General features: G+C 40.4%; 1 long non-coding RNA gene across 1 annotated transcript in view; it reads right to left on the bottom strand.

Moving 5' to 3' along the window:
* LOC137475795 (uncharacterized) overlaps window positions 1–13,761 on the bottom strand; it is a 28,172-nt gene extending 14,411 nt beyond the window's left edge. The window contains exons 1-2 of the long non-coding RNA XR_011000081.1: window positions 13,627–13,761; window positions 4,292–4,455 (exon numbers count right to left, since the gene is read on the bottom strand). This is a non-coding gene — a long non-coding RNA (uncharacterized lncRNA). The remainder of the gene's footprint in view (window positions 1–4,291; window positions 4,456–13,626) is intronic.
* Between the last annotated feature and the right edge of the window lie 686 nt (window positions 13,762–14,447).

The raw sequence follows: 14,447 nt of genomic DNA, 5'->3' as shown, positions 1-14,447 counted from the left end.
AGACCCAAGTTCAGATAAAGCAGAAATTTATAGAAACCACAATTGCAGGAACCTGAGACTGAAAAGAGTTTTGGGTGTAAACGGAGTTGTCATTCCAAGAGCCATGCCAGTATCAGCAGAGCTTAAGACTCATTTAATGCCCAGAGAAGACCTAAAATGGCTTCAGAAGTAAGAGAAGCTGTCATTCTACACAGAAAAGGTTTTGTGTGACAGTAACATAAAAAAAAAGGTGGATACTGTAAACAGAAGCTTAGACCATTTGACTTAAAAGACCTCAGAGTCTAACCAAAGCAGGCCAACCTGGAACTTACGCCACACATTATCAGTAGGAAATTCTCTGAATCTCATTTCCGAGGCCTTTCTCTCAGAAAGTCATTAAGCTCTAATTAATGGCTCTGTGAGGTGGAGGGATCCGCTTTGGCATCCATTAGGATGGAGGCTCAAATGTCAGACCAGCAAAAGCATTAGGCAGACTCTGGCATTCTGCCCAGTGCAGAATTAGCATTGACGCATTCAGCATCCTTTGAAATCTTCAGCCCTGTAAGAAAACCTGCAGGTTTTCTCTCTGTGTGATGGATAACATCCCTAAGTAATCTCTTGGTCCATTACCAGAAAACACGTTTCCACCCCAAGTGAGCAGGAAGGAAAGATTAGTGTTGTCCAGTTGCAGGGTCCCTGTCCAAAACAAAGTTAAAAACAGCCAGAACCTGAACTCTGGAGATGCCACAGGACTCAAAGAGCAAGATATTTGCAGGAAGGAGCTTGGGAGCTGGCTAAGGAAGGAATAACGGCGGAGAGGGGGCAGTAAATGGCTTAAAGAGCTGGGACTGAAGTACTGCACTGTCAGTGGGCACCTGCAGAAAGAAGTTAGGAAGCACCTGACTGCAAGCAAGTTAGGGAAGCATGAAGGAGCCACAACTCTCCTCATACTCCATCTGGAAGCAAACAGGCTGTTTTTAAGGCACTGGCTATGAATCACCAACTTGATGTTCATTTTCACTGAAACCTGACAGCCTGCCAGAAATCACAGTTAGGCAAGGTATTAAGCCAGACCCGAGGATGCTGACAGCCTGTCCTTTTCCACACCAATCATGCTCCCTCACTTCCTAGCAGCCTTGGCCTCCAGCTCCCATGATCCATCCTTCTTCCTAATTTGTAGAGTGTCATTACTAAGTCACTCACTTCTAATGAGAGAGCCCATTCAGAGTTGCACATTGGACGAAACTAAATTAGTTCAATTCTGCTCTCTTGCATAGCAAGCAATTGTGATGTGGAATGTATTTTCCCCTACAACCAAGACACATCACAGTTCAAAATAACTTTTGTAACCTCTGTCCAACCATGTTTTGCTCCCATCCTCCTACTGGTACAAGCATAGGTCTATTGAATTAAGTAGCACATCCATGTTCTGGAGAGAGAGGAGGGAAAGGTGCTGAAACATCATGCTACTGATTCAACTGGATTGTTATGAACTAAACCCAACAGAAGTTCTATCCAGTCATCTCCAGAGAGTGGTAAAACAAAAACTGGCCCTTGTGAAAGTTAAAATGTACAGCTTTGCATCTTTCTCCCTTTGGTGTCTCTCTTTTTCAATGATCCCAAAATACTTCCCAAAGACAATCACAAAGCAACACTGAAAACCCACAGAAATACATAGTTACATCTAAGGCTTCTACATGGAATTGAGGCATGGAATGAATGGCGGTTCTTTTCTCCAGGTAAAGAACACAAGTAGCATTTCTAATGCAAATTCTAGACAGAGTTGCATACAAACCCTTCTTTCAATGATGATCAAAGCAGGGACAGAACTCCTACCTCCTGACCCCAAGTCTTAGCTTTTAATCCCTAAAATACCCTCAGACCTAAAAAAAAAAAAAAAAAAAAAAAAAAAAAAAAAAAAAAAAAAAAAAAAAAAAAAACCAAACAAAACAAACAAAAAAACACAAAACAAACAAACAAACAAAAATACCACATTCGTTTATAATTAGCGTCAATGGAAACCTTTGAGAGTTTTGGAGTTTTACTTGCTTTCAAGTTTCTGATTTAATTTCATTTCATGATAATCATGTGATCTTTGAACAGAAACTCTCTTTGTCCTTTTGTTTCCTTACTTGTAAAATGTACCCTCACCTGAGTTTCAAAGGAAAAAAACATCTTTATTCAATTGTGAGGAATCACTGAGAGAGTTGTTTATGGCAACAACTATTAACCTCCTCTAAACTAGTTTCTTTCTGGGAGAAGCTAAGCACCCAACCTGTCTATCCATGATACAGTATTTGACAAATTGAAGGATTTGCTGTCAGAAGGATAGAAAAAAACCTGATTTTCATCATCACCAGAAAATATCAGAGTAACTGCATGGACATTTTGAAATTCAGCTTGCTTTGTGAAGCATAATAGAAGCAGAGATGCAAAAAAAATTGTTACCTAGCTGTATATTTTGAAAAATATTTGCTATTACCTTGAGCAGCCAATCCTCTTGTGATAATGTGTACATACTGACATGCAGAGGAGAGAGCAAATGAGCAATGAACGTCTGTGAGATGCAAAGCCAGAAAGAACACAATAAGTTGAACTATGTTTCAGTTGAACTGAAAGAATCCGCTTAAAAGGCAACAGCTAAACAAGCGGAACAAGCACACAGTGGGGGGCATGGAAATAGCAGCTTGGTTGCACAGCATTACAAAGCAGACACGGAGTTTGTACGACATGTCAGAGACTGCACAGGCAGCAGCAGGGCTGGGAACTTTTGCATCTACACCAGTCCCAGCATTCTGACAGCATGTCACCTCAGCACTCAGCACTTTTTACCTTTCCCACAGAAACTGGGTTTCAAACCTGAAGTAGCAAATGCAAGCCATAGTGGGAATCTGTGCTCTCAAGTTCATTCTGTTACACAGGGGCAGTATTACAACATCTCACCTTCAGTAGACATGAAAAGAATTAAAAAGAAACCAACCCACCAAACCTATTTTAGCTGATTTCCAGAGTCGTTAACAATGCATGTCTTTACCTAGAGTCTTGGAGAGAAGTCATATTTTCTTATTACAGCAATGCAAACAAGTGGATGCAATCAGCATTACCACTAGAAGCTGTAGCAGAGTGTGTTCTGTATAGGGTGGACAGACAGTTCATGAGCTGAAGTTTCCCACAGGCTTGAGATTGTGTAGTAAAGAATGACTTAGGCTGGACTGACTGACTGGCATGTAAATAGCACTGAATTAGCAAATCCAAGAGTGGGTTCAGTTTCCTGCAATGAACACCTTCCACTGAAAGCTGTCATGAATGTACCTTTAAGTGAGCAATCCTACAGGTTCTGCTACATGAGAAAATTGAACTGCCTTTAAGCTAGCACAGGGCTTTGATTGACAAACCTTCACTGACCTAGAGATCACTTGTGAGGATAAAGACAGCAGTTCCTGGGTTCCTACCCGTGATTACCTTTCCCACAGGAGAGTCCACAAGATGTTTAGTGTATCCTTCTGTTCTCAGTCATGAGCAGATCAAGAGCAGCCCTATTGAGAAATACTTGGGGGTGCTGGTGGACGAGGGGTTGAACAATTTACCTTGCAATGACCTGGTAACTTACACTTGCAGCCCAGAAAACCAACCATGTTCTGGGCTGCATTGAAGGCAGCATGGCGAAGGAGGGGATTTACCTCTCTACTCCTCCCTCCTGAGATCCCACCTGCAGTGCTGCAACCAGATCTGGGGTCCTCAGCACAGGAAGGACAGGGTCCAAAGGAGAGTCACTAAGGTGTTTAAAGAGATGGAGCACCTCTCCTACAAGAAAAGGCTGCGAGAAATTGGATTTTTCATCCTGGAGAGGACAAGGCATCAAGCTATCCATATTGCAGCCTTCCAGTACCTGAAAGGAGTCTACAAGAAAGATGGTGAGAGATTTTACAAGAGCATATAGTGACAGGATGAGGGGGAATGGCTTTAAACTGAAGGGTATGTTTAGATTAAATATTAGAATGGAATTTTTTACTGTGAGGGTGGTGAGGCACTGGAACAGGTTGCCCAGAGAAGCTGTAGATGTCCCAGTCCTGGACATGTTCAAGGCCAAGCCGGATGGGGCTCTGAGCAATCTGGTCTAATGAAAGGTGTTCCTGCCCAGGGAAGGGCAGTTGGAACTAGATGATCTATATAAGGTCCCTGTCCATCTAGGCCATTCTACGTGTCTATGACTCTAATCACTGCAGTTCACAGGTCAGCCACTGAAATCACCAACTTCCCACAGGCAAACAATAGCAATGGCAATTGGGACACAGAGATTTGGCAAACTTACTGGCAGGCAGTAGAACACAGCATGGGTAGGGCAGACTGTCAAGGCAATGTCCTTCTCATAACTTTGAGCCCTTAAGCTGGGGCAAATCCCTCACTGATTTATTCTTGTATTTATGTTGGATACTCTACATAATATTTGTGAAATCAATAAGGAGATGTTCATCACTACCTGCAAAAACAAGAAGAAGCTGTCTGTAACTTCAAAAAGTCAGAGTCTGGATTGATTAGCAGTGCTAATACTCATGTGAGATGCATGAATGAGTCAGGGTGAAGGAAGCACTGCAAGTTTTTGAAAGGGAACCAGTAGACCAAATAAATACAGTCCTCTTACCTTTTTAATAAATGTTTAACTTGTACATTATACATGCCTCTTCCACATTTAACAGACATCTAGAGCAACACAGCTAAAGGATGGTGAAGACTGTCTTAGAGGCCAGCCATTTGATCAAGAAAATGAAGGACTCATGCATTCTCCCACTTGCTACAGCTTAATTAAAGCTCATATAGAGAACCAGAGGAGGAAATATCACACAGAGGCAGACAAATCTGCAGCCAGCCAGAGAAAAGTATTGCTTGAACAAAGTCATGTTGGGAGGTTACCATTAGCTTCCCTTCTCACAATGCACAATAAAAAGATTTGAAATTCAGTCATATCCTGCTTAAAAAGGTCTTTGAGAATCTATAATTTGCCTTGAAGGAAAAAAGATGGGGGTGGGGAGAGGAAACTAGTGTGTGGTTGCATATGATAAGGCAAACATAGCTTTTCAGTGCTCCTGTGGTCCATATTCTCTGTACCTCACAGTCTCCCTTGCATTTTCGGCTCCCCTGTTCTTTCAGGCTGTGCTGCCTACCAGTGTGCAAATGCTGGGAGACAACAGAATTCATGAAGTGTCTCCTTTGCACAGCCCATGCACCTGGGTGTGTAGTCCACTAACTAATGTGTTCATTCCAGTCTTCATAAGGATCATATTGTTATCCAATATCTGAACTTCCCCAGGAAACTACAGTGGAGCTTCCCAATGGAAGCTGCAGTGGTGGGCATGAGAAAGCAGCCTTTCTGTACAGTGAGACAATCACTCAATTGGTCATTGTTCAGAACTTCAAAGTCTTAAGCAACTGGATCAACACGTTAGTAAACCTTCAGTGGTTGTACCTTGGTAAGAAGGAACCAGACAATCACTGGAGTCATGGGGCTGTCCAGGAAATCAGCCGGTTGCCACATCAGAGACAGGCCAGGAGACCAGTGTGAGAATGCACAATACCCAGGTCACCAGACAACTTGATTTTCTTTTTGAAGCAACAAGCAAAGATAGGCTACTACTAGTTCAACCAGCTCCATGAAACAGCTTTTTAAAAATGAAAGTCATTTTCACAAACATTTCAAGCTTTTCTATCTATAAGCTAAACACAAAGATCAACCCATCACATATTTTGTCTCTTGACCTTGAAGCTATTCATACATTATCTCACTCTGACTCATGACACAGTCTACTGTGCCATATCCTGCTATAAATTTAATCTCTGTATTTACATTTGAATGGGAGACACTTAGCTGTCCACCAACACAGCAATATACATCCTCTTATTCTGGGATCAGCTTCAAGTAATTAAATGGAAAAAGTTGCTGCAAAGCACAATGATTATCACAGAGTTGTCATAGTTCCCTGACCTGCTGCAGATAGAAGCAAGTGCATGCCATCACATTTCTTATACCTGCAAGTAGACATGCTTTATTCATAGTTTCCACTGCCATGATCTCTCTATACTGGCAAAGTTACCAAATCTTTTAAACAACTGTGAATTAATTTGAACCTGCCCCTTTTTATGCAAACACTGTATACAACTTCTGGATCATGATATTTAGAGAATGTTTGTTATAATTTCCTAATGGAGTTAGTTATATATTTTTAAATGTATCGATTTAGCATACAATACAAAGGAGATAAACACTCAGCATCTATTAATCTGTCTTTTGCTGTTCTATCAAGTCCAAGCAAGACCAACATTTTCAGAAGTTCATACCTATTTGGCAGTAGAAATTGTCAAACCTTTTTCCTTAAAATTTTTGCAGCAAGAGCTTTGATTATCTTGGACCATATAAAACAGATTCACAGATTAACTGAAGGTGAAAGACAATTCTGAAGTCAACTCTTCCAGTCTTTTCAAAGCAGAAATAACTGTGAAGCTAAATAAAATTGCACAGAGCTTTGCCCATATTATTTGAAGACCACAGACACAAGACAGTCTCCCATGAGGAGCAGCAAGAATGCAAAGGTGAAGCTATATTACAGGACAGAAAGACAGATATTTCAAATGTTCACACATTCATTCCGACACATTATTCCCCTTTGCATCCCTGTCTAGCTCAGATTCATTTAAGAACTTCCGCCTAATACATTCCCTCACATGAAGTAGAATAGGCATGCAAAAACCACCATAAAGAGATTTTCATCTCACCAGTACTTAAAAACTTCAGATTTCACAACCTCTCAAGGTAGCTCTTCTTACAGTGCTATCTTCCTAAAGGTACAAGCAGCTTTCCCTTAAAATCTAATTCTAAACTCCTTGCAAATAAAACTCACTATATTCTTACCTGGTTAGATACTGAGAATATCTAATCTTCACTGCAACTACCTGGCATATATTAACAATCATATTAATATATAATTATTAATTATATTTATTACTATATTATTAGATAACATATTATGATGTGTTATTTATTATAATAAATATATTAAATGTTACATTTACAATATTCTTTTCTTTTCCACACACACACAGTTCTTTTCATCTTTCTATTCAGGCTATATTTTCTACAATTCTGATCTCTCTCACATTTGTCTACCACTCTCAAAGAATGGTGCCAAAACTGGATACTTCTGTATTTGTATATTTGATTTTTCTTTTCTCTAACCACTTGTCTTTACTGAATTTCGTCTCATTGAATTTTACATAGTTTCTTCAGTCTACAAAGGTCATTATGAATTTTAATTCTGTGCTCGAAAAGGCTGACAATCCTTTTTGGCTTGGTATTATGTGCAAATCCCATAAGCATGCTTGTCCTCCCATTGTCAAAATAACAAATTAAAATATTGAATAGTTCTGGACCCAGGACAGATTTCTGATGACCACACTTGAATGTTCTCTCAGCTTGACAAGGAACTATTGATAGATTACTCAATCTAGTTTTTCCACTGGTTGTGCCAATCTTATGTGGGTTTTGCTTCCTGAGTTTGCGTACAAGAGTGCCACACAGTGCTGTGCCAAGCCTTACTTAAAATCAAGACATAACAGCTACCACGTCTACTTTTCCTGTAGGCTGACAGCATGAACACTGCTGGTTCAAAGCTTTGGTAGTAATTAAATTGTAACAGAAATCAGTTTGAATACCAAGTTGATCAGAAATGGTCAGTCACACAGGTAGCCACGGGTTCAGCTGCTCAGCATAATGCCCTGCAACATTTCTGCCATAATTTCAGCCTGTGCCCAGCAGGGAGGAATTCTGCCTCAGACCTGTTTGCCTCCTCCCTATGCTGGGCACTCAATAGCTTTTGGGGAAACCTTTGTGTTGCACTCCACATACTTCAATTTTCTAGTAATGGGCAAACTCTAGGCTCCCACTTTGAAACATGGGAGTTTGGAGTTACGTGCCCACAGAGCTTGTTTGCTGTAGTGTCATCTGCCTTGCTGGCGCAATTTCAACAAATACTCACGGCACTCCACAAAGAGGAGCAGCTGAAACCAAAGATATTTAGGGGTCTAATAAACAAGAGTCTCCACAAATATTCCCTCTTGTAAGAAAAAAAGAAAAGGAAATTTCTTTCATTGTGCATCTTGTACTTCACTACCCACTTCACAGTCATATAAGGCACCAAGTACAGCTAAATGAAACTTCAGTGATTTCTAAATACAAGCCATATGCTCAACCTTTCTGATCTCTACCAGATTCTCCCTGGGTTTTTCTTCAAACTAGTATGCAGATACTATTTGCATATAAATTATGGTGCAACACCCAAAATAGGAGAGCATTGAAAACTGAGTCTAGGACCCACCAGAGACTACTGAAATTTAAGTGAACATTCAGATGCACTTTACAGATGGCTTAAAAAAATGTCAAGTGTCTTAAACATATCAAGTAATATTTGCAGTTACACACCCTCAGTATCTGTTCTATTTGTGCTATTTCCTATTGCAATTCTGCAAACATGGCTATAACCTGACATTTTTGTACTGGCAAGTTTAAACTGGTAATTTAAATTGTAACGGAATACAAAGCCAGCTGAACTGGTTCAGGGTTCAAATTTCTCTGTAAATATTGCATGTGTCCAGTTATAGCTTCAACCATGATGTGACGACAGTCATGTGGCATCAGATGTTCATTGTCACCTGCACAGGTTCCCTGGGCAGAGCTGGTGGATGAGCCATGTGCCCAGCCTCTGTATCTCATATTTGGTTCCCATGGAAACTGCTATAAAACCACAAATTTTTCATAATTTTTTTTTCTCTAAAATTAATGGTGTGGTATCTCAAAACAGGAGAAAAATACAAGTGAGAGATTTCATTCAGGCCATTATGTATTTGAATACTTTGTGAAGTGTGGAAAACAGTAGTGATGGCATAGCTTTGAAAGAAATCAAAGATCTAAAATAATAAATGGCTTAACTTAGCTAGATCTTAACTGACAATTGTTGCCCCAGGATATACTTTAGAACAGCAATTTGCCAGCACTGGAAAGTGACTAATTCTTGGAAGAGTAAGTTGTGAAGATCCTGTACTTACACCCTTGTCTAAATGTTTAGGTACTAAAGGACAGATAGAAACCAATTAAGACTGCAACAGGTGTTGATGTGCTAATTAACATTAAACCTGAAAATCATATTTTGGACCAAATCTGAGAGTAATAAAATTGTGCTTTTTTTATGCAGGTAATAATCAGGGGTGAGAAAGCCTTTCAAAAGAAAGTTGTTAATACATTAAAAGGCCTGGCAAAAGCATCCAAGACAGAAATAAAGAAGCACATCGATGCCAGTGAATACAGCTATCCTATTTCTCAAAAAAAAATGCGTTCAGACTCCTACCCTGATACACCCAAACCCGTTCAGGAAACATTTTGATGTCCAAGCACTAGACTGCCCCATGCAGGAGACTTCCCTGTCCTGACTCTCCCCAAATTTCTTTCCTTAAGCCCCTTTTCAGTCATCTCTCTCTCACTCTTGTGCTTTCCAAGCCACCCTCCTAGAAAGCCTCTACATCTTTTGCTGTCTTACTCAGAGATTGCTCCTTCTTTTCATCTCTTCGAACTTTCCAATGCATTCAAGTAGATGATTCTCAAAACTGTTTCATACCTGAGTGTTTCTCTACCTCGTCTCTCACCGGCCTCTAGAGTATTTTCCTGTCTGCATAGACAAGACCTTCTCTTTGTACTTAAACCCTTCCTTCTGCCAGGCTTCTACCTGCCACTGGCAGTCAGTGTTGTTTTCAACAGCTGGCTGCTGCAGCAGCCAGACAAGCTCTCCTCATCCCTGTCTCTCCTGCAAGCTCCTACCTGGAAAATGTTTCACTTTCCCATATGGGTTACATACCTTGAAAAAAATCGCACAAACACCTGACCACCTCAAAACCCAGGAAAACTGAAATTAAGATAAAGGAAATACTGAAAAGAAGACTTAAAAAGTTTTGCTGTATATGTAAGTAACAAAGTATTAACTAAAGAGAAGGAGGGAAAGAAAGCATCCTCCAGCCTGTCTTGAGATGGAATGAGGGCAGACATTTGCAGCTTTTAACCTTTCTACTGATCTCCAGTGTGACATTCTCACTCTCTATAAATCCCTATGAAAATGTTTCCACTCAGTGTAATGAAGCTTGCCATGCTTCCTCTTCACCCTTGGTCTTCTGCTGCTGCCCGGTATTGGAGCTAATGAGAAAATCTTTCTTGTGCATGTTATGTAGGAAAGCTTAAGCACCTAAAGCCATTGCCTATGGATGTTCTGCTGGAGGTGCTTCCATAGGCCTTCCCAATCCCTCCTCTCTAAACTTCCACAGGACAGAGTATAAGAAAGGGTGTATTACTCCCAAGCACACATCTAAAACACAACTTAAGGGATTGTGGCAAGTCAGCTCTTGAAATCACCTCATGAAATAGGGATCTTCAATTCTATGAGGCTTCTCTCTTCCAGGTAGGCACCAAGCAGGAAGGCAGGTGAAGTTTTGTAAAACAGCTGGGAAGGACCCAGGGAGGAACAGCAGAATTTTTGATTGTTAATGTTCTAAGTCTCCTTTTGCAGCTCCAGAGAGACTCCTTGGGAAATTACTTCATGGATATGACTGTTTGTTTGAAAACTCTCCCAGTGAGAGATAATTATTTCCGCAGCCTGATAAAGGCAATGTAAAATAATCAGATATATCACTACTTAATCCTTAATAGATGCTAGTGCAGGGGAAAGAGAAAAAAACCCAAACTAAACCTTTTAACTCACAGAACTCAGTATACTAAGATTACAGAAGTGCCCCATACTGCAGCTAATTAAATATGGCACTGGATCAGTGCTAATGGATTTAATGTCTTCCTTTTTCCAAATGAAAGTATGAAGTAAAAACAAGAAGCCAGGGGAGGGGAAAGAAGAGAGGCCTGGCAAGGGAGAAGATGAATTTACAGCTACTATTTACTCCTATGGTGTATTCCTCTGACACCAGGATAAAATTTATTACTCTTACTTACAATACTTTTCAGCAATGTCTTTAAATGCTTCTAAATTTTTAAAGAAATGGGCACATTGCAAGTTCAACTTGAGGATATTGCAATTGAGCCAATAATTATTTCAAGCTCCAATTCTCATCTGTCCACACTGAAGAGTAGGACCTACATGGATCTGAAATGACAAACACATGGTCCTGTGTGAAACTCCTCTACAGAGTGATAACACAACTTGCATTCAACACACTGGAAATTCTAACTGGAATTCTGATAGGAAACATTTTGAACATGACCAGGATAGTGATAAGATTTTTGATCAGGCCCTTCCTGTGCTGTGCAGATACTCTTGAATGATCCATATAAATTGGGTGGGTCCAGTAACAGAACACAAAAGTGAACACCAAGAACGCACTCCATATCATCTGTATGCTGTTCATTCAGATGGAGAACATCATGCCAAAAGCAGATAGCTAATCCTGAATCATAGGCAGAATAAAAACTTCCTTCACAATTAAAAGAGAAAAGGAGTTTCTTTTCATTAAGCCTTGCACTGATCAATATGAGTTTTTAATTTACATATCCCCTTTTGCTCAATAATTATTAAGGAAATTAGAAGACAAGAAAAGCTGCTACCTGAATAGACAATTACATCCTAGCAAATGATCTATGCTTGGGATTCATCTTTTCCATTTTTTCTCCACCAAGATCCCATGCTTACTGCTGACCATCTGAGCTCCTAATGAGGAACAGCAGCATTTCATCTTCTGGAAGAAAATCTTCTTAATATTGCCTGCCCTGAAATGTCATTCACAGCCATGTATGAATGATAATCAAGCCTGAGAAAAAGTGAAAGAGAATAAGAGGGTAAAGTTAAAATTCTTTAGAGGTCTTCACTTAGGTTACTTAGACACTAGTGAGAATCATTCCAAATTAATGTTCTCTTTCTCCATTTCCTTAACTCTATATTACTGACCTAGCCTAATGACCCTTTCCATTGAGATGAGTGTATCATCTCAATCCCTTCCTTCCTCCATTTTTTTAAGAAGTCTCAGTTCAAACATTACAAAGATAACCGATGTGTCAGAACCTCATGAAGATAAGTGCCAGGAAATCCTGTTTTCCCCAGAAAAGCAGAGCTTTGGTCAGCATCTGCATATGCCTTCAAATCGTGCTGTATAGGAAAACATAAGGTTTATGTTTGGGAGATCTTAATTTTCAGTCTACCACCATCAGTTTGGAACCAGGGAGGTTTTTCGTTTTCTTTCCCCTCCTTTTAGCACAAATGGGTCAGTGAACTTCACAGCTTGAAACCTTGACAGGCCCATCTGTTCTTCATTAAAAGCCATTAATGACAATGATAATGCAGCTAATTAGGCTGCATGCAAACATACACACGCTTGAAGGGCTCCAGGGCTACAGGCAATCAAAGGATCCAAATTGAACCAGCTGCTGTACACTATTGATGAGCACTAGGAACCCCCACCCCATCTTGTCCCAAAGTACAGCCAGAAGCAGTCAGCATCCCACTGGACATGTGGAGAGGGTTATTCTAATACACACATGGGTCAGGGTCTTTGCCTTTTTTCCCATTGTCCTTCCACCATTTCCTCTTCACTGTGTGTTAAGAACAATTGGGAAACACCATCACAACCTGGAAGCATGTGTTCCCCATCACCATCTGCCAGTTTTAGTTCTCTGGTGCATTGAGATGTGTGTGTATGCAGGGCTTGAAGAAGCACGTCATCATGCTACACCTGCAAACCATTCCCAAAAAATCCACTGACTTGTTACTTCCTCCACACCTGACTTCTGGAAGTCACTTTGTTATTCCCTGCCTTTTTTTTTTAGTCTCTCAAAGTACAGACAGAAGCACTGCACAGGCACACATCACAGCTGCATCAGAAAGGTTGGTATGTGAACAACATGATGTGAACAACATTGATGTGAACAACATCTAGAACTTGGAGCTATACTAATAAGAGTTTCCTTTTAATGTAACATCTGCATCACAACAACCAAATGATCCCCCAAACACCTGATCTATAGAAACACCATCCATTGCAGCAAGACCTGCTGGATCAAGTGGCATTCTTGCATGTGGAAAATTGGAAATCTAGGCCTCTACCCCTGTAACCATAGGTAGATCTTTTTCCCGCTCTTACCTTTGGGAATTGGCATCTGTAAAAGAGGGATGATGAAACTGACCTGCTCTGTAAAATGCTTTGAATTACATTCAAAACCAGTATTTTATATAAAGGGCCAATAATAGTACTCCTGGGAAATACATCCAGGCACAGTCTCCAGACAGATGGATAGAGTTGTTTGTGTGTGTATACTAAAGGTGTAAGGTAGGTAGTGTTCAGGTATGCACAGCAGCAAATGAGGAGCACGCAGTAGCTGCATCCACTCGGCACATTATGCATTCAGAGCCAGTGCACTTGCTGAGACCCTTCAGACAGCACTCACTGGCACTGAGAATACACCACAGCAGTGCTGCCACACAACTGGTGGGAAACCTGGTCTTTCAAACTGCCCTAAGCCTAGACAATCAATACCAGGACTTAAAATGAGCTCAAAATGTGGAACAATCAAGTGCCTTGATAAGGTTTTGAGCCAGAACTAAGAGAAGAGAGACCCACTCGCTCTCCTGTAGCACGTCTTGCTCGGAGGTGACCATTTTTCAGCCTTGTGTCACTGATCTTTGCTAATACCAAAAGCCTGAGCAAGGTCCCAATACTGAGAGTCCTCTGAGACAAACCAGGTTGTGGCCACTTCTCATCCGTAAAGGAAACAGCAGCACATTTTTCATAATGAACTAACAACTCCAAAGATGGGAATGGAAAGCAGTGGCCAGGACTTCCTAACTCCAGTGAATCTTTAGCCTAAGGGACAGGGACTTGGGAAAAAATGAAGATTCTGAGAACAAATCTGATAATGTCCCAGCTATGAAGACAAGAACCCCCTAGTCCTAGTCCCCTGTTTTAAAATATTAGAAAAGTTCTCCCACTTCTTGTATTACAGTCTGGGGATTGACATTTCACCTGTACCATCTTTCTGACAGAGGCCGTTTCTTCAGCTTTTTTATTGCTTAGTCTGTAGTTTCATAGTCTTGCAACAAAAAAACCTTAGACTAATCCATTCCTACCACTCTTGCATGATCATAACGTCATATCAGGCAGGCTCACAAACCCCTCTTTCAAATTTCAGATAATTCATTATTGGATAAGAAGTGGTTTCTTAATATTATGGTACCTAATATCAATGTTACAAAGCTGTAAAAGACCACCAAGCTGGTTTGCAGAAATATCCAGTAATGAGATGTCTCTCCTGTAGTAATAGGCTGGTGTACAAAACCCACCAACTGTGGAAAACCTGCATTAATGCAGCTATTAAAAAAAAGCAACTATGCAATTTCAAAAGCAATACACCACTACATTATTGCTGCTTCATTGAAAGTAAA

This window comes from Anomalospiza imberbis, chromosome 6 (genome assembly GCF_031753505.1).
Source record: "Anomalospiza imberbis isolate Cuckoo-Finch-1a 21T00152 chromosome 6, ASM3175350v1, whole genome shotgun sequence".
NCBI classification, from domain to species: Eukaryota; Metazoa; Chordata; class Aves; order Passeriformes; family Viduidae; genus Anomalospiza; species Anomalospiza imberbis.
The sequence above is the reverse complement of the archived record's forward strand: the minus strand, read 5'-3'. Positions and strand labels throughout refer to the sequence as shown.